Source organism: Bufo gargarizans, chromosome 3 (genome assembly GCF_014858855.1).
Source record: "Bufo gargarizans isolate SCDJY-AF-19 chromosome 3, ASM1485885v1, whole genome shotgun sequence".
NCBI lineage: Eukaryota > Metazoa > Chordata > Amphibia > Anura > Bufonidae > Bufo > Bufo gargarizans.
Genome location: NC_058082.1, coordinates 118,466,215 through 118,490,708, shown reverse-complemented (window position 1 = coordinate 118,490,708; position 24,494 = coordinate 118,466,215). Strand labels below are relative to the sequence as shown.

The 24,494-nt window shown below is 42.2% G+C and overlaps 1 protein-coding gene across 1 annotated transcript in view; it reads right to left on the bottom strand.

Annotated features, from left to right (window-relative positions):
• The window catches only part of LOC122931240 (retinol dehydrogenase 7-like), a 63,613-nt gene extending 46,473 nt beyond the window's left edge, over nucleotides 1–17,140 (bottom strand). The window contains exon 1 of the mRNA XM_044285286.1: nucleotides 17,004–17,140. The gene's annotated coding sequence lies outside the window, so the exon portion shown is untranslated. The remainder of the gene's footprint in view (nucleotides 1–17,003) is intronic.
• Nucleotides 17,141–24,494: the final 7,354 nt, after the last annotated feature.

The window sequence follows — 24,494 nt, the reverse complement described above, 5'->3', positions numbered from 1 at the left end:
TGGTTGGGTGAATAAACCGTCCACTTTTCTTCACTACTTGGAGTGCTGCCTTCCTTTTTTGCTTTTTTAGTTTCAAAGTATTTTATTCAGAATAAACATAATTGCACATATCACGCAAAATACATACAATGGTGTGTGAAACAGATGCCACACGATGAACATGACCTATATGTATAGCAGGATGCAATACATCCGAATGGATTGAGGTGATAAGTATGCAATAAAAAAGAAAAGAAAAAATACAACATAAAAAGCCAAATTAAATAACATAAAATAAACCAACATACGAAGATCGTGTTGAAGAGCCAATTTAGACCAATGTGATGTTATGAAATATTCAGATGCACATAACTTCCCTACAATGTAAATGCATCGTGACACGTGTTCTAATGATTGGGTTCAATACTGAGTCAAGCTATGCTGTGAAGCTGTAGAATATGAGGAAGATATCCAGGGCCCCCACAACTTTTCAAAGGCTTCGTATGTGTCTTGACGAATTGCGTTCAGTCTCTCGTATAATAATAGTTTGTTGATTCTATCAATAACTGCTTGGAAGCTAAGGTCTGCTGACCGCCACTTATATGCAATGTGAATCCTGGCTGCTAATAACATATATTGGGATAACTTAAATTTGGAGTAAGACATTCTAGAGAGTTTATCGCCTAAAAGGCATAAGGTAGGTATCCTGGGAAGGGCACAGCCCAGCACAGAGGAGGCCAAGTCACAAATCTTACTCCAGAATCTCTGTACCACTGGGCAGGACCACCAAATGTGAAAGACCGTGCCATTCCCCCCGCATCCCCTAAAACAAAGAGGAGAAACCTCAGGGTAGATACGGTGAAGTCTAGAGGGGACTAAATATGTCCTGTGGAGAACCTTGATAGAGGTTTCCGCCAATGTAACTTGCCAGGAGGTCTTATTTAAAGTCTGTGAGCATTGACGCCATTTTGTAATTGAAAGGTCTTCCTGGATATCCCCCTCCCACTCCAACATATATGGTAGTTTAAATCCCTCTGGCAGGGTATTAAGAAAACCATACATCCTAGATAACAACCCTTGTTTATATATTGAGTAAGTGACAGATCTTTCAAAAGGTGTAAATTCCACATTTGTGTCGTTAATCTTTAGGGATTGGAGACACGAAAAAATCTGTAATGCATTAAATGACTCACATCTGGTAGGTTGTATTTGTTCTTAAAGTCAGTTATGGACATAAGCTTTCCCCTAGCTAGGAATTTATAAAGGGTAGTGAAATTATTGGAAATCCACCATCTAAAAGTTTCCAGCCTGAGGCCAGGTTGAAATGCTGGGTTCCCAAATAGGTGAAATAGTGGTGAATGTTTAGATTGAAGGCCTGCCTTGAATCTAACAGATCTCCAAAGGATCAGAGAGTGATGCGACAACGGTGAGGCTGTACGAATAGCTGAGGGCAGGGGTATATTGTTCCAGATGAGGGATCTCCAAGTCCAGGGTGCACACAGGGTTTGTTCCAAAGAGACCCATAAGGGGAATGAATCTGGCTTTAAGTGTGTCAAGAACAATTGAGCTAAACCTGCTGATTTGTAATATTTGACAAAATCAGGAACAGAGAGACCTCCCTGGGATTTGTGTCTACACATTGTGGACCTGGAGATCCTAGCCCTCTTTCCTGCCCAGATAAATTTCATGGTGTCTGCTTGCAAATTTCGGAGGTCCCTAATGGGGATCCGAACTGGGAGGGTTCTGAATAGGTATAGGATGCGAGGTAGTACCACCATCCTAACAATATGTATTCTCCCTACCCATGATACTGGTAGTTTGCTCCATGTTTTGTAATCCTCCCTGATTCTACGGTATAGTGGTATATAGTTTAGTTTGTAGACTGAAGACAGCTTTTTAGCTATTTGTGTTCCTAGATATTGGATGTGATTGGTTTGTTGGGTAAAAGGAAAGTTTTGGGCGATTGAAGTTTGAAGGGACAATGGGGAATTACACAGCAAAAGCTCTGATTTTTTTTGGTTAATTTTGAGCCCCGAAGCTGAGGAGAAGGTATTTAATAGCTTTAAGAGGTTCGGGAGTGAGATGAGGGGATTAGTCAGGGATAATAGGAGGTCGTCGGCGAATAAGCTCAATTTATATTCAGTGTTTCCCACTTTAATACCTGATAAATTGGGGTTATTCCTGATAGCGATCGCGAGGGGTTCCATGGCCAAGGCAAATAATGCAGGAGAGAGTGGACAGCCCTGTCTAGTGCCTCTAGAAATATGAATTGGTGAGGGATGAGTTGTTGGGAGTTTAAGGTAAGCCACTGGGGCCGAGTATATTGCCTGAATCGCTTTAACAAAGGGACCCGTGATGCCCATATTATGCAACACTTTATATAAGTAATCCCAGCTAATAGAGTCAAAGGCCTTTTCTATATCCAGTGCCAGAATGGCCAGAGGGGTCTTTTTAGTGTTGGCTATCTGTATTACGTTCAGAACCTTTCTGATGTTATCTGGAGCCTCTCTATCTGGTATAAAACCTACCTGGTCTTTATGGATAAGTCCAGGGAGGAGTGTATTAAGGCGTCTAGCTAGTATAGATGTAAAAAGTTTAGTATCTAAATTTAGCAGGGAAATCGGTCTATAGTTAGTGGTAGACAAGGGGTCTTTTCCAGGTTTGGGCAGTACGGTGATGTTAGCAAAAAGAAAATCGGGATGAGGAGTATGGCCTGATAGTAAATGATTGCAGAATTGAACTATGTGTGGAATTAATATCGTGGCATATTTTTTATAGTACAATGCAGACAGTCCATCAGGACCCGGGGCCTTCCCCAGTTTCAATGAGTTAATTGTATAAATTACTTCCTCTGGACTGATAACTTTACCCAATTCCCGTGATGCATCGGAAGACACTTGGGGGAGTGGTATAGAAGACAAAAAATTATCTCTTGGCTGTGCTTGCCCATCCTCTGAACCTCTGTATAGCTGCCGATAAAAAGCATGGAACGTATCATAGATGGTTTTAGGGTTGGATGTTATCTGACCTGTATGTGAACGGATTTGGAAAACCTGGTTGATCTTCTGTTTAGCCTTCAGTTGCCGAGCTAGCATTTTATCGGGTTTATTAGCGTATCTATAGAAATACGATGCGGTCCATCGTAGTGCCTTTTCTGTATTATTTGATAATATAATATTTATTTGCATCTTGGTGTCCTTGACCGCTTTAAGCAGATATAGTGAGGGTGACCGCTGGTGCGCCTGTACCAATCTATTCAGTTTAGCTTCAAGCGCCAAAAGGGCCGCCTGTCTCCCCCTCTTTAATCGAGATGCTTCCCTAATTAATCTTCCCCTCATGTAGGCCTTATGCGTGATCCATGTGAGCAAAGGGTCAACATCTGGTTGAACATTTTCTGCAAAAAAACATTTCATGTCCTCCTGAATCCTATCACGAACCTCTGGTCTTGTCAAAAGGGATTCATTAAGTCTCCAAGAGAACAGACGGTTTGTGGGCGTGTTTGGGGCCAACTCTATCATCACCATATCGTGGTCCGACCAGGAAGACACCATATGTCTGCTATAAGCCATATAGGGGAGCATAGAGTTGGACAGCAGAATATGGTCAATGCGTGAATAAGCCTTATGAGCTGGGGAATAATATGTATAACCCCTCTGTCCACCGTTGTGCTCCCTCCACGAGTCCGCTATTGCAAGGGATTCCATTACTTTCTTAATAGTGACCTTACAAGAGGCCGAGCGTGACATAGTGGATGGAGCAGAACAGTCCAACACAGGGTCCATCACAAAGTTAAAATCTCCGCACCAGATAACTTTGTCATAAGTGAGGGAGTCAAGGGTGTGTTGCATATGAAAAAAGAATGAGATTGACTCAATATTAGGGGCATATGTACTGACTATACACCATACTTCACCGCAGTATTCACCCAGTAAAATGACGTAACGACCATCCCTATCCACAATGGAGCGGGTGACTTGAAAAGGAAAGTTATTCCTGAGCAGGATTATAGCCCCCCTACACTTGGATTGAAATGTAGACGTGAAATATCTAGTGTATTGGGGATGAAAATATTTAGGGTGAGACACTGCAGTGAAATGAGTCTCTTGAAGACATATTATGTCGGGTTTATTTCTGTAATAAGTAGAGAATGCTGTGTTATGTTTTCTCGGGGAATTAAAACCCCGAACATTATGCGTTAAAACCTTACACATGGCTGATTATAAAGCATGATGTGGTTAAGGCAAGTTACCATGCGCAGTACCAAACATCTCATTCGGCTCAATGTAGGATCTCGATAACGAAAATAATAAAGAAAAAGAACATAACAGATAATAAAAGAAATGCATCATAAGATGCCATACAATGCAATTTAAACGGGTGAATTGCGATCATCAGGTAAAACAGGGATAAACCTGATTCCGCAATAAACAATTGTCCCCTATGGACGAGCAACAAGCATGTCCGATCCACCGCGTCCCGTTAGGTAAACCCGTGTGTCATGAGGGGCAGACAAGTGCAAAAAACAAAGCTAGGAAATACGTGATATATCGAGAGTTACCCAAAATAAATGAGTCTCCGCTAATCCAGTACTCCAGAGACCAACTAAAATGGCTTCCAGGTCGTCTATTGCCTGGTTCTTGAGGCTGGAGATGAAACGACTCTGGACCATTCCCTTGTCGGGCGTTGCGGCCTAGGGTGCGAGGATGGCCCTTCTGGGTGATCTAGCTGAATGCCGGCCTTCTGTAGCACTTCAATTCCCTCAGCCGGTGTGCGGATGGTGTGACTGCGAGAGTTCAGCTGGAAGGAAAGAGCGAAGGGAAATCCCCATCTGTATTTCACCTGCGCTTCTTGGAGAGCCTGAGTCACAGGCCTCATTTCCCTACGTTTCCGTAGCGTAGACGGAGCCAAGTCGGCATAAAGATGGACCGACGACGGGAGTCCAGGTAAGTTGGACAGGTTCCGGGCAGCATTAAGGATCTTATCTCTCATGTCAGGATGATGCATACGGAGCACCACATCTCTCGGTGTATCAGGTAATCTCGGTTTTCCCAAGGATCTGTGGACTCTGTCCATCTTCAGATATTCGGGCTCGGTGTCCGGCAGTAGCTCCGTGAACAGATTCGCCATTGTCGTAGGCAGATCTTGGAAGAGTTCTGGTAACCCTCTGACCCGTAGGTTGCCTCTCCTGGATCTATTTTCAAGATCCTCAATTTTAAGTTCGAGCTCCTGTAGCTGAGCTGTATGTGAGTCGATGTCCGTTCTATCTGCTCCAATGGCGTCAGCAAAGTCATCGGCTCTAGACTCCATGTCAGACACCCTGTTGCCCAGGTCTTGTAGTTGCCGGGTAAATTCAGCCACCGCTTGAGTCAGCTCGGTGCGGAAAAGCGTTGCTATATTGTTATATAGGTCAGACGGGTTCGACTGTACCTCTTCTGACGCTGGCCTTTGCTCACTTTCTGTGGATGAGGCAGGGCTTGCCGGCATTGCGGCCTGGTCCGCCATGATGGATTGGCGCGTAGCTCTGAATATCTCCGGTATTGTCTGGGACGGAGCGGGAGTAGCCGGTAACTTGGACTTCCCTTTGCCATGAGATGTTTTCTGCGTCCCCTGCATGAGTACACTAATGTAGTGGAGCCGTGATGACGGCGATTATCATGGGATTGAGGCGGTGGACGGTGCGGAGCTCACACAGGCATGTCCTCCCGGCAAGCCACGCGCATGCGCTCCCCCTTTTTTGCTTTTTTATATATATACATATATAGAGCAAAAATCGGACTGCACTCCAAAGCGTATCTTCAGTAAAATAGTGTATATTTATTCTCCCATATGGTGGCAAATAGCAACGTTTCGGCTCAAATATGAGCCTTTCTCAATACTTTTCTTGGGTGGTGCTGTCAGTGTTTTTTTCTGCTATATACATATACTGTATATATACAGTTGATTTAAAAAGTCTACACACCCCTGTTAAAATGTCAGGTTTCTGTGATGTTAAAAAATGAGACAAAGGACTTTTTCACCTTTAATGTGACCTATAAACTGTACCACTCAATTGAACAACAAACTGAAATCTTTTAGGTGGAGGGAAGAAGAAAAACAAAAACTAAATAATGTGGTTGCATAAGTGTGGGACTGGGGATGTAGCAGTGTTCAGAATTAAGCAATCACATTAAAAATCATGTTAAATATAGTCAGCATACACCTGCCATCATTTAAAGTGCCTCTGATTAACCCCAAATAAAGTTCAGCTGCTCTAGTTGGTCTTTCCTGAAATTTTCTTAGTCACATCCCACAGCAAAGAGAGCTTCCAAGGCATCAGTGGGATCTCATTGTTAAAAGGCATCAGTCAGGAGAAGGGTACAAAAGAATTTCCAAGGCATTAGATATACCATGGAACACAGTGAAGGCAGTCATCATCAAGTGGAGAAAATATGGCACAACAGTAACATTACCAAGAACTGGATGTCCCTCAAAAATTGATGAAAAGACGAGAAGAAAACTGGTCTGGGAGGCTACCAAGAGGCCAACAGCAACATTAAAGAATGCAGAAATATCTGGCAAGTACTGGCTGTGTGGTACATGGGACAACAATCTCCCGTATTCATTATATGTCTGGGCTATGGGGTAGAGTGGCAAGACTAAAGCCTTTTCTTACGAAGAAAAACATCCAAGCCAGGCTACATTTTGCAAAAACACATCTGAAGTCTCCCAAAAGCATGTGGGATAAGGTGTTATGGTCTGATAAAACCAAGGTTGAACTTTTTGGCCATAATTCCAAAAGATATATTTGGCGCAAAAACAACACTGCACATCACCAAAAGAACACCATACCCACAGTGAAGCATGTGGTGGCAGCATCATGCTTTGGGGATGTTTTTCTTCAGCTGGAACTGGGGCCTTAATTAAGCTAGAGGGAATTATGAACAGTTCCAAATACCAGTCAATATTGGCACAAAACCTTCAGGCTTCTGCTGGAAAGCTGAATATGAAGAGGAACTTCATCTTTCAGCATGACAACGACCCAAAGCATACATCCAAATCAACAAAGGAATGGCTTCACCAGAAGAAGATTCAAGTTTTGGAAGTTTTGGAATGGCCCAGCCAGAGCCCAGACCTGAATCCGATTGAAAATCTGTGGGGTGATCTGAAGAGGGCTGTGCACAGGAGATGCCCTCGGAATCTGACAGATTTTGAGTGTTTTTGCAAAAAAGAGTGGGCAAATCTTGCAAGTCAAAATGTGCCATGCTGATAGACTTATACCCAAAAAGACTGAGTGCTGTAATAAAATCAAAAGGTGCTTCAACAAAGTTTTAGTTTAAGGGTGTGCACACCAAAAAGATTTCAGTTTGTTTTTCAATTAAGTTGTACAGTTTATAGGTCACATTAAGGCCTCTTTCACACGGGCGTTGCGTGTGAGGGCCTGATAGGATGCGGATGCGTCACAGGAAAATGAGTGATTTTTCAGCGCCAGTGCAAAGCGTTTTAATGTGTTTTGCACGCGCGTGAGAAAAATCGGCTTGTTTGGTACCCAGACCCGAACCCAGACTTTTTCACAGAAGTTCGGGTTTGGGATCGGTGTTGTGTAAATTTTATTATTTTCCCTTATAAGATGGTTATAATTGGAAAATAATAGCATTCTTAATGCAAAATGCTAAGTAAATTAGGGATGGAGGGGTTAAAAAAATATGTTGGTGATGGATCATGTGATGGACCATGTGACATCACCAAAGGTCCTTTTTCTCCCAGGTCCTTAAAGAAGAAGAAAGAAGAGAAGCCGGGCTGCACGAACAAGTGGAAGAGGTGAGTTTAATTTTTTAATTTTCTTTTAACCCTTCTGTCCCTAATTTACTTAGCATTCTGTATTAAGAATGCTATTATTTTCCCTTTTAACCATGTTATAAGGGAAAATAATAAATATCGGGTCCACATCCCGATCGTCACCTAGCAACCATGCGTGAAAATCGCACCGCATCCGCAATTGCCTGCGGATGCTTGCGATTTTCACGCAGCCCCATTCACTTCCATGGGGCCTGCGTTGCATGAAAAACGCACAATATAAAGCATGCTGCGATTTTTATGCAACGCGCAAGCTCATGTGCTCAGCCCCATAGAAATGAATGGGTCTGGATTCAGTGCGGGTGCAATTCGTTTACCTCACATATTGTACCTGCGCGGAAAACTCGCCCGTGTGAAAGGGGCCTAAAGGTGGAAAAAGTTCTGAAATTATTTATCTTTGTCTCATTTTTTTACATCACAGAAACCTGACATTTTAACAGGGGTGTGTTTTATATCCACTGTATATGTACAGTCGTGGCCAAAAGTTTTGAGAATTACATAAATATTGGAAATTGAAAAAGTTGCTGCTTACGTTTTTATAATAGCAATTTGCATATACTCCAGAATGTTATGAAGAGTGATCAGATGAATTGCATAGTCCTTCTTTGCCATGAAAATTTACTTAATCCCCAAAAAACCTTTCCACTGCATTTCATTGCTGTCATTAAAGGACCTGCTGAGATCATTTCAGTAATCGTCTTGTTAACTCAGGTGAGAATGTTGACGAGCACAAGGCTGGAGATCATTATGGCAAGCTGATTGGGTTAAAATGGCAGACTTGACCTGTTAAAAGGAGGGTGATGCTTGAAATCATTGTTCTTCCATTGTTAACCATGGTGACCTGCAAAGAAACGCATGCAGCCATCATTGCGTTGCATAAAAATGGCTTCACAGGCAAGGATATTGTGGCTACTAAGATTACACCTCAATCAACAATTTATAGGATCATCAAGAACTTCAAGGAAACAGGTTCAATTCTTGTTAAGAAGGCTTCAGGCTGTCCAAGAAAGTCCAGCAAGTGCCAGGATCGTCTCCTAAAGAGGATTCAGCTGCGGGATTAGAGTTCCACCAGTGCAGAGCTTGTGTAGAAATCTGCACGCACAGTGAGGCGAAGACTTTTGGAAGATGGCCTGGTGTCAAGAAGGGCAGCAAAGAAGCCACTTCTCTCAAAAAAACCCCCATCAGGGACAGATTGATCTTCTGCAGAAAATATGGTGAATGGACTGCTGAGGACTGGGGCAAAGTCATATTCTCCGATGAAGCCTCTTTCCGATGTTTGGGGCATCAGGAAAAAGGCTTGTACGGAGAAGAAAAGGTGAGCGCTACCATCAGTCCTGTGTCATGCCAACAATAAAGCATCCTGAGACCATTCTTGTGTGGGGTTGCTTCTCATCCAAGGGAGTGGGCTCACTCACAATTTTTCCCAAAAACACAGCCATGAATAAAGAATGGTTCCAAAACACCCTCCAACAGCAACTTCTTCCAACAATCTAATAACAGTTTGGTGAAGAACAATGCATTTTCCTGCACGATGAAGCACCGTGCTATAAGGCAAAAGTGATAACTAAGTGGCTCGGGGACCAAAACTTTGAAATTTTGGGTCCATGGCCTGGAAACTCCCCAGATCTTAATCCTATTGAGAACTTTTGGTCAATCCTCAAGAGGCGGGTGGACAAACAAAAACCCACTAATTCTGACAAACTCCAAGAAGTGATTATGAAAGAATGGGTTGCTATCAGTCAGGAATTGGCCCAGAAGTTGATTGAGAGCATGCCCAGTCGAATTGCAGAGGTCCTGAAAAAGAAGGGCCAACACTGCAAATACTGATTCTTTGCATAAATGTCATGTACTTGTCGATAAAAGCCTTTGAAACGTATGAAGTCCGTGTAATTATATTTCACTACATCGCAGAAACAACTGAAACTAAGATCTAAAAGCAGTTTAGCAGCAAACTTTGTGAAAACTAATATTTGGTTATTCTCAAAACTTTTGGCCATGACTGTGTATATATATATATATATATATATATATATGTGTGTGTATGTGTATATATATATATATATATATATATATATATACAGTATATTAGTAAAGTGCTGGAGAGAGTGTATAGCTCGCTCTTATACCTCAGCTGGGTAAGACAGATGAAATCCAGAGGGATGCATTTTGCTTCAGCAGAGCATATTCTGCTGGAGCTCTTTGTTTAATCCTACATGCACACGACCATATGTGTTTTGCGGTCCGCCAAAAAAACGGCTGACATCCTTATGCCATTTTGTTTTTGTTTTTTTGCGGCTCCATTGTAACAATGCCTAAAACGCACAAGAATAGGACATGTTCTATCTTTCTTTTTTTTTTTTGCAGGGCTACAGAACAGACATACTGATGCGGACAGCACACGATGTGCTGTCCACATTTTTTGCGGACCCATTGAAATGAATGGGTCTGCATCCTAGCCGCAAAAAAAACGGAACGGACATGGAAAAAAACAACGTTCGTGTGCATGTACTCTAAATTTGTATGGGCTGGATTTCTTCGGACTGGGAGATAAGATAGGCAGACGGATTTCCCAGTCCACACCATTCTATCGCAGGTTTATCCCCTAGCCCGAGGTGATCTCAGGTGAGATCTGCTGGGATCATCACTGGGGAATAAAGCAGACCTCAGAATGTCAGTCTAAGGCCCCCTGCACACGAACGTGTGCACCCCGTGGTCGTGCTGCGGGCCGCAATGCATGAACACAGTCCGTGGGGCAGCCACAGCGGATCGCGGACCCATTCACTTGAATGGGTCCGCTATCCAGATGTTCCGCAAAAAGATAGGACATGTTCTATCTTTTTGCAGAACGGAAGTACTGGACAAAACCCCACGTAGTGCTTCCGTAGGGTTCCGTTCCTTGCTTCCGTTCTGCACCATTCCGCATTTCCAGATTTGCAGACCCATTCAAGTGAATGGGTCCGCATCTGTGATGTGGAATGCCCAGGGAACGGCACCCTTGTATTGCAGATCCGCAAATGTGGTCCGCAATACAGCAACGGGGTGCACACATTCGTGTGCAGGGGGCCTAAGGCTTCATGCACACAACTGCTCCGCTTTTTGCGGTCCGAAAATTGCGGATCCGCAAAACACGGAAGCCGCCCATGTGCCTTTCACAATTTGTGGAACGGAACAGGCGGCCCATTGTAGAAATGCCTATTGTCCGAAGAAACAGACAAGAATAGGACATGTTATATTTTTTTTGCGGGGCTACGTAATGGAGCAACGGATGTGGACAGCACATGGAGTGCTGTCCGCATCTTATGCGGCCCCATTGAAGTGAATGGGTCCACACCGGAGCCGCAAAAACTGCGGCTCGGATGCAGACCAGAGCAACGGTCGTGTGCATGAGGCCTAAAGGAAACCTGAGAGGCTTTATGTGGTCACAGCCAGGAGGGCTGTTGGACCAAAAGGCTGATTGAAGCCTGGAGACTGGCTGACCATGAGGCTGAGTGAAGCCTGATCTTCTTTGGTGTGAACAGAAATCAGTAGGTAAGACAGGAATCACCTGTGTATTAGGTAGAGCACAGGCGCGCAGGTATTTATTTTGCTTTATGTTATGTTATGCTAGTGCTGTCATTTCACTTCCCTAAGTAAGGGCTCTTTCACACCTGCGTTCTTTTCTTCCGGCATAGAGTTCCGTCGTCGGGGCTCTATGCCGGAAGAATACTGATCAGGATTATCCTAATGCATTCTGAATGGACAGTCCGTCCTTCAGGATGCATCAGGATGTCTTCAGTTCCGGAACGGAACGTTTTTTGGCTGGAGAAAATACCGCAGCATGCTGCGCTTTTTGCTCCGGCCAAAAATCCGGAACACTTGCCGCAAGGACGGATCCGGAATGAATGCCCATTGAAAGGTATTGATCCGGATCCGGCCTTAAGTTAAACGTCGTTTCGGCGCATTGCCGGATGCGACGTTTAGCTTTTTCTCAATGGTTGCCATGGCTGCCGGGACGCTAAAGTCCTGGCAGCCATGGTAAAGTGTAGTGGGGAGCGGGGGAGCAGCATACTTACCATCCGTGCGGCTCCCGGGGCGCTCCAGAGTGACGTCAGGGCGCCCCAAGCGCATGGATGACGTGATCGCATGGATCACATGATCCATGCGCATGAGGCGCTCTGACGTCATTCTGGAGCGCCCGGGAGCCGCACGGACTGTAAGTATACCGCTCCCCCGCTCCCCGCTCCTACTATGGCAACCAGGACTTTAATAGCGTCCTGGGTGCCATAGTAACACTGAAAGCATTTTGAAGACGGATCCGTCTTCAAATGCTTTCAGTACACTTGCGTTTTTCCGGATCCGGCGTGTAATTCCGGCAAGTGGAGTACACGCCGGATCCGGACAACGCAAGTGTGAAAGGGCCCTTACGCTATAACTTGGATGCTAATTTGATATGCTGACATGACCAAATAAAACACAGTTTGGACTTTGAAACCTGCTGTCTCCATGAAAATCTACAAAAATGTTTTAATTAATTAATAAAAAATATAGAGAGAGAGAGAGAGAAGAAAGAAGGCCAGCAGCACTCCAAAAGGTTCAAAAAAGCGTGTGGTTTATTCACCCAGAGTCAGCAGCGACGTTTCAACAGCTTGTTGCTGTCTTTTTCAAGCCCAGTGCACATGTGTTACAAACTGGCATTATAAAGGTACATCAATCATACATAAATTGACATCAATTATTACATACAAACTGATATTCATAAGTGCAGGTGTATCCCCTAATTGACGTGAAATTAAAACTCACGGTCAGCTGGGGGACTGTATGGAGCCGGCATCACGGTCACCGCGGCGTTCCCATTCAGTGACTGCGCATGCGCGAGAAGATCAAGTAACGTCTAGAGACTGCCTGCTAACCACATCAAAGATGGCTGAAACAACCTAACAGCCAGTGTGCGCATGTCCAGGCTGAGATAGGGGCCTCCCATCAGTCATCACATGATCGCAGTCATGTGAGTGGATGACAGTGATTACAACAATAGCTTTTTATCCTGATAGTGGATTTAAGGAAATCCTATTATAATATAAGGGTCTAGATCGCTGCAAACCTGGGATACCCACCATGTATAAACGTGGGCTCCCTGGACTCAGCGTCCTGTCAACCCCACGTGCTGGCCATAAAAAAATATATAAATATATTATTATATAGGCTGGGTCTTATCACGTTTCTGATGTGTGCAATTTTTTTTTATCACATTTTATTTAAAAAAATTGGGGTAAGAGAAGCAATGAAAAAGTTGCAAATTGGCCATTTTTACCCTTTTTTTCAGTTACGCCATTCGCCATATTGGAAAAATATTTTTTTACTTTAATGGTACAGGTGTTTTTGATCACGGTGATACCCATAATGTTTATATTTTTCTGTTATTTATGTACGCTATTTATTAATCTACGGAAAGGGGTGTGATTTAAACTTTTCTATTTAAATTTTTTATATATTTATTTTTTATTTATTTTTTTATGATTTTGATGCTCGGATTTGAGCTAATACTAGATGAAACTAGGGGCGGATCTAGGTCCATCTCCGAGCCTCCTACAGGGACAGAGTCAGAGTACACAAAATAACATTACATAACATTAATCCCTTAAGGACCCTCACCGTTACATGTATGGCGCTGGTGGACGTGACTTAAGGACCAGAGCTGTATATGTACAGCGGGCTGATCGGGCGGGTGCAGGAGCTGTGCCCACCCAATCAGCAGCAGGGGTTCGGCAGTCACTGATAGCTGGACCACTACTGTATGCGCCGGCATCGGTGAAAACACAGATGCCAGCACATTAACCTTCGCACTGCCACGGTCAGCGCTGACCGCGGCATGTGCTGGATCATGCCGGGTGCGGTGTGGCCATCGGGACCCCGCGCTGCTGTGAAAGGGACCCGGTGGCAGGGAAGGCAGCCCGATGCCTTCCTTAAGCATCGTTGCTGCCTTCCGTGACAGTCTGTGAGATCCAGCCCCATGGATCTCACAGGCAGAAAGCTGTAAGTGTATTACATTCAGTAATACACTTACAGCCAATGCATTACAATACAGAAGTATTGTGGTGCATTGTAAAGAGGATCAGACCCCCAAAAGTTGAATTCCCAGAGTGAGAAAAAAAAATTAAAAAAAGTTTTCCAAAAAATTACGTTTCAAGTAAAAAAATAAAAAAAGTGTGCTTTTCCCAAAATAAGGTAAAAAAAAAATTGGGAAAAAAGTTCAAGAAAAGTAGACATATTAAATATCACCGCGTCCATATCGACCGACTCTATAAAAATAAAAATATCACATGACCTAACCCCTCAGGTGAACACCATAAAAAAAAATAAAAAATGCTAAAAAAAATTTGGGGGGTCACCTTACATCACTAAAAGTGCAACACCATGCAATAAAAAAGATGTATGCCCCCCAGAATAGTACCAACCTAACCGTCACCTCATCCCACAAAAAAATAGCCCCTACCTAAAACAATCGCCCCCCCCCCCAAAAAAAACTTTGGCTCTCAGACTATGGAAAAACTAAAACATGATTTTTTTTGTTTGATTCAAAAATTATATTATTGTGTAAAACTTAAATAAATAAAAAAGTATACATATTAGGTATTGCCACATCCATAACAACCTGCTCTATAAAAATGTCACATGACCTAACCCCTTAGGTGAATAAAAACGGTGTAAATAAAGCCATTTTTTGTAACCTTACATCACAAAAAGTGTAATACCAAGCGATCAAAAAGTCATATCCACCACAAAATAGTACCAATCAAACCGTCATCTCATACTGAAAAAAAATAAGCCCCTAAATAACAGAGTTGCCCAAAAAATAAAAAAAACTGGCTTTCAGAATATGAACACTAAAATTTTTTATTTTTTTTCAAAAATGCCTTATTATGTAAAACTAAAACAAACAAACCAAAAAAAGTTACCCTATTTGGTATTTTGCATCCTGCTTTATAAAAATACTACATGATCTTACCTGTCAGATATACGTTGTAAATAACAAAAAATAGAAAAACTGTGCCAAAACAGCTATTTTTTTTTACTTTGTCTCACAAAAAGTTTAATATAGAGCAACCAAAAATCATATGTACCCTAAAATAGTACCAACAAAACTGCCACCTAAGCAGCCTTATCCCGTAGTTAAAAAAAATGGGGTAATATTTGGGAGTTTCTACTCTAGTCGTGCATCAGGGGTCTCCAAATGTGACATGACAACTTATCCCAGTGAAATCTGCCCTACAAAAACCATATGGCGTTCCTTTCGTTCTGTGCCCTGCCGTGTGCATGTGCAGCAGTTTAAGACCACATATGGGGTGTTTCTGTAAACTAGAGAATCAGGGCAATAAATACTGAGTTTTGTTTGGCTGTTAACCCTTGCATTGTTACTGGAAAAAATGGATCAAAATGGAAAATCTGCCCAAAAGTGAAATTCTGAAATTTAATCTACATTTTCCTTTAATTCTTGTGGAACACCTAAAGGGTTAAGGAAGTTAGTAAAATCAGTTTTGAATACCTTGAGAGGTGTAGTTTCTAAAATGGGGCCATTTATGGGTGGTTTCTATTCTGTAAGTCCCACAAAGGGAATTCAGACCTGAACTGATCCTTAAAAATTGGGTTTTGGAAATTTTCTTTAAAATTTTAAGATTTGCTTCTAAGCCTTCTAACGTCCAAAGAAAATGTCATTTACAAAATGATTCAAACATGAAGTAGACATATGGGAAATGGAAAGTAATAACTATTTTAGGAGGTATCACTATTTGTTTTAAAAGCAGTGAAATTGAAATTACGATTTTTGGGGTAAATTTTGTATATATTTTTTTTAAATAAAAGTGAAATATTTTGACTCAAATTTACCACTGTCATGAAGTACAATATGTGATGAGAAGACATTCTCGGAATGGCCTGGATAAGTAAAAGTGTTTTAAAGTTATCACTACATAAAGTGACACATGTCAGATTTGCAAAAAATGGCCTGGTCCTTAAGATGAAAAATGGCAGGATCCTGAAGGGGTTAAATAACAAACACTGAATCAGCAGCAGCGAAAGAATACACTGGTCTCATAGTTATAGGCTTGTTTGTGATGTGTGCTTAGTGTATAAGCTGGGAAAGCTGCCCATAGTACACAGTACACATGTTCATAGGGTTATACTAAAACTAGGTCAACAGAGTGTCCTTTTGGACCCTGTCTTGCTGAGGTATGTCAGCATTTCATACAACAGTTAAAGGGGTGATATAACATTTTTTTTTTAATTGTCAGCAAATTTTATAATAAATTTTAAAAAAATATATTCTGTCCCAAACGCCCTCAGTTCTGCTGGGATTTGCTGCTCTGTCTACAGCAATGACATGTCCATATACCGCATGTGACTTTTACAGCCGATCACTGGCCTCAGTTGTTTTATGCCATATACTGTTGAGGCCACTGAGTGCCTGCTGCCATTATGAGCGATATATGGGTATGTCCCTGGAACAGGGGGGGTTCAGGATGGTAACTCGGACAACCCCTTTAAATGTCGCTGAATGGTATCTGTCAGAAGCATCGTCGTAAATGTTTATGCTCAGGGGCAGGAGTTGGGGAGCCCATCCTTCTCTAGTTATGCCTCTGGGCTTGTTCAAGGAGTCACTTTTGGATTGTATTCCAGCACGAGGAAAAAGGTTTTCTATCATCATCATCCTGTTTAAATCCATTACAAGTTTGGGTGAAAAAGAGATAGAGACCTGAGAAACCCGTAGAAGAAAGTAGATCTCTGCATTAAAAACTGTAGGTTTGAGGACCTTCATTTCTATTACAGCGATTGATGGAGTCAGACAAATACAAGGCAGTAAAAATCCTAGCAGCTGTAATGCCACATTGGTACGGACAGGAGAGGTACCTGCGTTTACTATCAGTGCTGGAATATAGCCTGCCTTGTACTTCCTAAGGCTAGGTGTATCCTAAGTGTCTGAATGATAAAGCTACAGTATGTGCTGTGGGGACAAATGCATAGCCATTAAATCACACTTTATATAACATGGTGCAGACGGGTTTAGACTAGCTTGGAATAAACATGAACTTGATTCTTTAAGAAAATGACAAAGGAGCTGCATTGTACATTATTGCATAAAGCCTTTTTAAAAAGCTTTGTATTGTGAAATGCTTTACCTGACGTCATTAACCCGCAATTAAGGTGTGATCACTCACCTTGAATAGTTTGAAGATGCTTCAGGTGATCCTGTGAAGAAAACGTACAGAACACGCTCAAAGGGATAGAGCTGGGTGTGCTGCTTCCTAAAAACTAGCACATTACTGGCAGCAGGAATGGGTGGAGAGAGATCCAAGCTGTGGCTTGAAACCTGGCCAGATCAAATATAACTGTGAAAGTAATATATATTTTACTTCAGGGGCTGAAAACTACTGTTTACAATGGGTGTAACTGTACTACAGAACTTGCAATGGGGCCCAGAGGTTGGGGGGCCCAATCGGGATCAAGAACATTGTGGGGAGTAACCATATGGTGGCTTTTTGATATAATGTCGGTTTTCAGTACCTCGCCAGTAAGGGCTCATGCACATGAAAGTATTTTCTTTCTGCGTCCGTTCCGTTTTTTTTTTTTTGCGGACCGTATGCGGAACCATTCATTTCAATGTCCCCCCCCCCCCCAAAAAAAAACCTGAAGATACTACGTGTGCATTCAGTTTCTGTATGTCCTATTATTGTCCGCATTACGGACAAGGATAGTACTGTTCTATTAGGGCCAGCTGTTCCGTTCCACAAAATATGGAATGCACATGGATGTTATACGTATTTTTTGTGGATCTGTGTTTTGCGCACCGCAAAATATATACGGTCATGTGAATGAGCCCTAATAGATGCTGCCTTCACAAGTGCATCTACTATGTTGGTAAAATAATCCTCTGTACTACTAAGGGTACCTGCACATGTTACGGAATATGTGTGGTTTTTCAGTGCAGATTCTCGTGTAGAAAATCCACAGTGTAGTACGTGGTGTATGAGATTACACAAATCTCATGTTCTGTGCAGAAACTGACCTGCCGTAAGGATTTCCAAATCTCAGTATGTCAATTATACTTGTGGTTTTAGCTGCGGGTTTCACCCATTTCTAATGAAGGGTGAGATCTGCAGCAAAACCACGTCACATCCTCACCAAAAAAAAAACTGAATTTGAAGTTTTTGTTGTGGCCTGGGTGCAGAAATATGGAAATTTGTGTGGTTCTTCTGTGCGTTCGCCCACACCCTTGTGCAGGTACCCTAACAGTCCACAAAAGATTTTTTTTTAAAGGAAATAAATAGCTAGATCAAGGGTCCCAAAGTGAACGGAGAACAGCCACACATGCGTGGTCACCCTCCATTCACCGTGGGAGTTAAAAAAAAATGCTTATTCATTACCCATAGACTTGAATTGAAGCTCTATACAAGTTTATGAAAGAAACTGTAACACTGTTTCATTTAAGGCTGTGAATATCCAGCTTCACCCCTCCCGCTAGAAGGTTCTAGTTCAGCTAGAACCTCTATATAAGGAGAGCAGTCAGACCCCTATGTGCCAATAATTGTTGAAGGAGGCACTATCTGTGTGGTACTAGTATTTACAGGGAGATTATCTGTGTCTGTAGTATAGTATTGGGGAGCACAGTGGGCACAGTATTGGGGGCGGCAGGATGGGATGTTCAGAAGGTGGGAGGATGATGGAAAAGTAGATAACTAAGATGTCTTATTGTCAAACTCTGCAGACATAAGACACAGCTGTAAGAAGGCATCATGGCGCTCTGGTCCAAATGGAGAAGATGAGGATAGAGAACATCTATATCAGAATAGATGCCACTAGATGTAAGGGGTACATGACACTGTATACCCCTGTATGTTTTTATATTTTGTAGCGCTGTATGTAATGTTAAGAGGAAAGGGATTAGGTTGAGAATTTGGCATGGGGGGGGGGGCACAATTTAAATTTTTGCCTAAGGCAGCAGAAAGGCCAGATGCAACCCTGTATGCAGCCTTTGCCCAAAATCTGGAAGTAAAACATGCAAATTTTAGTGCAGATTTGGTGTAGAAACAGAGAAATCAGCACGAAAATCCACTTTCTGTTTGCAAAACAGCACCCTGCCTATTGGTACCCACACACAGTGCATATTATGCGTAGATAATACATGAACTATAGTGTGACAAATCCACAGTCTAATATAGTACCTAAGTAGCTGAGATTTTGAGAATCTGATCTACACAATGTAGAAATGTACCACTCAAAACTGACCTGTGGTGCAGATTTTGAGATCCACTGGATAATATTTAGGGGTTGCACACATTGATCACTTTTATTACTACTCTTACTCCTGTACCTAGGAGGTTGGTCTAAAAATGACTTCAGTTTCAGGATCCCATGGGCTCTGCATCAAGCAAGGTGAATGGCGAAGGCAATATATGCACTTAAAATTGTCCTCTTCACTAAACAGTTGAATATTCCTCAACGAGAATTGAAAGGAATGAAACGGGTTGCACATTTTGTCAGCCTCATATATGTTTCCTTATTGCATGAGGCAATTGTGAGTCGATGGGCTCCAAAGAATGATTTGGATATGCTACAGCTTCTGAGCACTTACCCAGATGCAGATGTAAAAAAAGTGCTCTCACAGTTGCTAAAAGACACCTTTGGTATCTGTCAAACAAGCGTAGGATTGGCTTTTTTGGAGGAACATACAGTCGTGTTCAAAATAATAGCAGTCAGACATCACTAACCTGATCAATCACTGTTTTTGGTAGAAATTATATTTCTACATGGCAAATAAATGACTAGCAGGTGTAGTAAAGTAATAGAAACCCAACAGACCCAACAGTCATGACATGCATGCTGCTGATTCTCTGTAATTCAATCACTTATTGAAAGGGGCATGTTCAAAATAATAGCAGTGTGGAGTTCAATGAGTGAGGCCATTCATTCTTTGAAAAACAGGTGGCAATTATTGCCCTTATTTAAGGAAGGAAGGCAGCAAATGTTGTACATGCTGGTTACAGTGCATTTCTCTCAGAAATTCAGAGGATTTGTTGAAAAAAAGGGAAAAGGAGGGTGGTGGAGCGCCAGGAAGAGGTCAGAGTAATAGTTGCTGAATAAACTAGATTAGTTGAAAGAAAGACTCCCTGATGTCAAAAATAGAGACCTTAAAATGTCCAGGTTGTGTGGTTAAACAGTTGTTAGGCATGTGTTGTTAGACAATTTACTTGTGATCTGGGCGAGGGAGGGTACGGCGTCAAGTGTCTTGAGTTTATCTTGCGCCTCCCTCCCTGGTGAAGTGAGTCCCTCTTTAAGTGTGTATGGATCCTTTTGTGATCTGAACATACAGATAAACTTTCATTTTATTGTTAATAACTCTGTAAGTGATTTTTTTATTTTATTTTATCTTGTGTAATGTACCCCACCTCTGATAGTACATGGATAATTGGCATCTATCACTCTTTAGTGGGTGTTTAACAATTGTCTAACAACAGGTGCCTAATAACTGTTTAACCACACAACCTGGGAATTTTAAGGTCTCTATTTTGATATCAGGGAGTCCTTCCGACTGATCTAGTTTCTTCAGCATCTATTACTCTGACCTCTTCCTGGCGCTCCACCACCCTCATTTTCCCTTTTTTTCAACAAATTCTGTACACTATGGCCTGCTTGTCAGACCGTTGTCCAGTGTGAAGCAGCCTCATGTACCTATTCTCTGACTCTCTAGCCCCTCCCCCTTTTTTCAGGCATCGTTTGGCGCCCCTCCCTGCCTTTGCTCACTCCTCACCAACACTCCCTCTTTTTTTTTTCTTTGTCTCTTGAAATTCTAAGGAAAATGGGTTGTTCCAGACATTGTTCAGAAGAACAGTGTACCTTGATTAAAAAGTTGATTGAAGAGGGGAAAACATGCAAAGAAGTGCAGAAAATAATAGGCTGCTCAGCTAAAATGATCGCAAATGCTTTAAAATGGCAACCAAAACCTGAAAGACGTGGAAGATAGCGAAAAACTACCATTTGAATGGATAGAAGAATAGCCAAAATGGCAAGGACTCAGCCAACAATCAGCTCCAGGAAGATCAAAGAAGGTCTAAAGTTACCTGTTAGTACTGTTACAATTAGAAGACGCCTATGTAAAGCCAAGCTATCTGCAAGAAGCCCCCGCAAAGTCCTACTGTTGAAAAAAAAGACATGTGCTGAAGAGGTTACAATTTGCCAAAGAGAACATTGACTGGCCTACATTTTGTGGACTGATGAAAGTAAGATTGTTCTTTTTGGGTCTAGTGGCCGGAGACAGTTTGTCAGATGACCCCTAAACACTGAATTCAAGCCACAGTACGCTGTGAAGCATGGTGGCGCAAGCATCATGATATTGGGATGTTTCTCATACTAAGGTGTTGGGCCTCTTTATCGCATACCAGGGATCATGAATACATCAGAATACTTGAAGAGGTCATGTTTTTTGCCTTATGCTGAAGAGTAAATGCCCTTGAAATGGGTGGAAATGCCCTTGGAATGGGTGGTCCAACAAGACATCGACCCCAAACACACCAGTGAACGTGCAACATCTTGGTTCCAGACCAACAAGATTGACGTTATGGAGTGGCCAGCCCAATCCCCAGATCTTGATTCAATAGAAAACTTGTGAGGTGACATAAAAAATGCAGTTTCTGAGGCAAAACCAAGAAATAGAGAAGAACTGTGGAATGTAGTACAATCATCCTGGGCTGGAATATCTGTTCATAAGTGCCAGAAGTTGGTTGACTCCATGCAACACAGATGTACAGCAGTTCTCAGAAACAGTGGTTATACAACTAAATATTAGTTAAGCAATTCAAAGGAAAGCAAAATCTTCAAACATTTTACAGTTTATATAGTGAATGTTTGAGTTTGTAAAGAGTGCAGAAGAAGAGAAAACAACTGAACCTTTTTTGATGGCGCTGTCAGCAGGAGTCAGATAACAGGTAGGTATTGATAAAACAATACTTTTTATTTTCAGTCTACGCGTTTCGGGGCGGAGAACCCCCTTCATCAGGACAGTATACAACATAAAGTGGCATTCACAAGTAGCGATTATTTAAACATAAAAAAGGCGCGTAAGGAACAAAAGAGGTGGGGAATGGGGAGGGGAGAGGGCGGGGGATGCGCGTGTGTACCAGACAATGGAGAATAAAGTCTTATGGTGTTTAGCTTCCTACAGACCTATTTGCTAGTAAAATATGTTACAACAAACGTGTGGTTATATTCTAGTATATATTGGAAGATGACGGGGCTAGAGGGGTTCAGAATGACCTTATTATCGGATGTTTGCGAGAGGATGGATCTCATACTCCTGCTTTATTGCCAGGGGCCAGCGTAGTGTAAAGCATGGTGGTTTATTTTATTTTATTTTGCATTCAGAGAGGGTTACAGGGGATTGACCAAAGGAATATCAAATGGTTAAAAACTAGTATATAGGGGATAATAGATGGTCACAATGACTATTAAAATAGGGATAAAGATAATAGTAATAATAATGGATAAGACTAAAAGATAGGGAGTAGGGATGTGTATATACAGTGTAAAATTACTGTGTAGTCTTATCATTATTATTACTATTAATATTAGGTGCGTTCCTTGCCTCATTGCACATCTGTCGAATACCCCACAGTGATGGGTGCAGTGGGAGTTTGCAGATGTTATTTTGTTTTACTTTATATTATTTTATATGTATATGTATGTATATGTATATATTTTATTTTATAGTTTCTCATTCTGGTAGAGGATGAGGGAAATACCAGGACAATATCCTCCTGAGATCAAAAGATCAAAAGTATCCATATAATGTGATGGTGTATTGTTACTTTATTGAAACTGTATCCAATATTATCATGGACACAGTTTCATGTATGTAAACTGGGAGAGATATTTTTGAGCAGTGTTGTCGACCTGCCAACATATGTTACATAAAGATAATGTTTGTAAAGAAGAATACAAACACTGCTAATTTTTTAAATAGTCTAATATTCACTTTTCTTCAATTTTTTAGAGGAACAACACAAATTTGATATATTTTTCTTCATGTTTTGATTTGGAATAGAATGTGTAGTGTTCAGTAATGCATTTGTGTGTATGGAAATACAAGCTATTAGAAGGATTTTGAGCTTTATTCACCTTTTTTAAACACACTGCTATTATTTTTAACACAACTGTATTACTCAGGCTGTTAAGGAAAATATGACCAAAAAATTACAAACTAAACCTGCAAAGAAAAAGGAAATGAAACGATTAGAGGGTAAAAACCTAGTTTTTGAAGGAAAAGACCTATGCCATTTCATTACTAAAAAAACAAAGACGTTCTTTGAATTGTTTGGGATCCACGACGTGACAGAATACTGCAGTGATTCTCTAATAAGCCATCCGAACACTCTTAAGGTGGTCAATGATACCGCAGAAAGAGGAATTGCTCTGATAAAAAAGTTTCACGAATCAGTCAGGGACAAACAACAAAAACAATTCTTGTTTAGTGTAGTCGAGCATCACAGAAAAGTCATCACCAAGCTGACAAAAGAAGGGATTGCATCGTTAAAAGTTGATTAATATAACACATGATTTGCCTATCATACTACCTATTATTCTTAGTGTCTAGTTTTAATATTTTTTTAAGTTTGTGATTTCTAGTTTTCCCAATAAAAGTACCCTATTTTTCGCCCTATAAGACGCACTTTTTCCCCAAAAAAATTGTGGGGGGAAAGGCTTATGTGGCGAATACTTGACTTTGTATACTGGGGGGAAAGGCTTATGTGGCGAATACTTGACTTTGTATACCGCCGACCGCATGCTGCGCAGCGCGGTGGCGGGTGTATTAGTGGGCATGGATGAGGGAGGAGGGGCCGGCATCCAGGTCTGTAACTACGTATTCTGCTACACCGGGCCCGCTCACTGTAGGAATCCTAACTGCAGGCAATGCTAACAGTCTTTTATCCAGCCTGTACTTACGATACTAACTTTCCGGCAGGCAGCGGGCAGGAGGCTGAACTGGTGGGCGGGCGCTTACAACGTAACTCACTATGTCACACGCCAGCTCCGCCCACTTTATGAATGAAGAAGGGAGAGCCGGCGCATGACATAGTGAGTTACGTTGTAAGCGCCCGCCCGCCAGTTCAGGCTCCTGCCCGCTGCCTGCCGGAAAGTTAGTATCGTAAGTACAGGCTGGATAAAAGACTGTTAGCATTGCCTGCAGTTAGGATTCCTACAGTGAGCGGGCCCGGTGTAGCAGAATACAGTGACTGCACCGGGCCCACTGTAATTACAGAGCTGGATGCCGGCCCCTCATCCCTATTGGGGGTCATTCTATGGATGGCACTGTTATGGGGGTCTGTGGACACATAGCGTAAAATGCTATTTATGTGTCATCAACAGATCCCCCATAACAGTGCCATCCACAGTCCCCAATAACAGTGCCATCCACAGTCCCCCCCATAACCGTGCCATCCACAGTGCCCCCCATAACCGTGCCATCCACAGTGCCCCCCATAACCGTGCCATCCACAGATCCCCATAACCGTGCCATCCACAGATCCCCATAACCGTGCCATCCACAGATCCCCATAACCGTGCCATCCACAGATCCCCATAACCGTGCCATCCACGGACCCCCCATAACCGTGCCATCCACAGACCCCCATAACAATGCCATCCACCGACCCCCC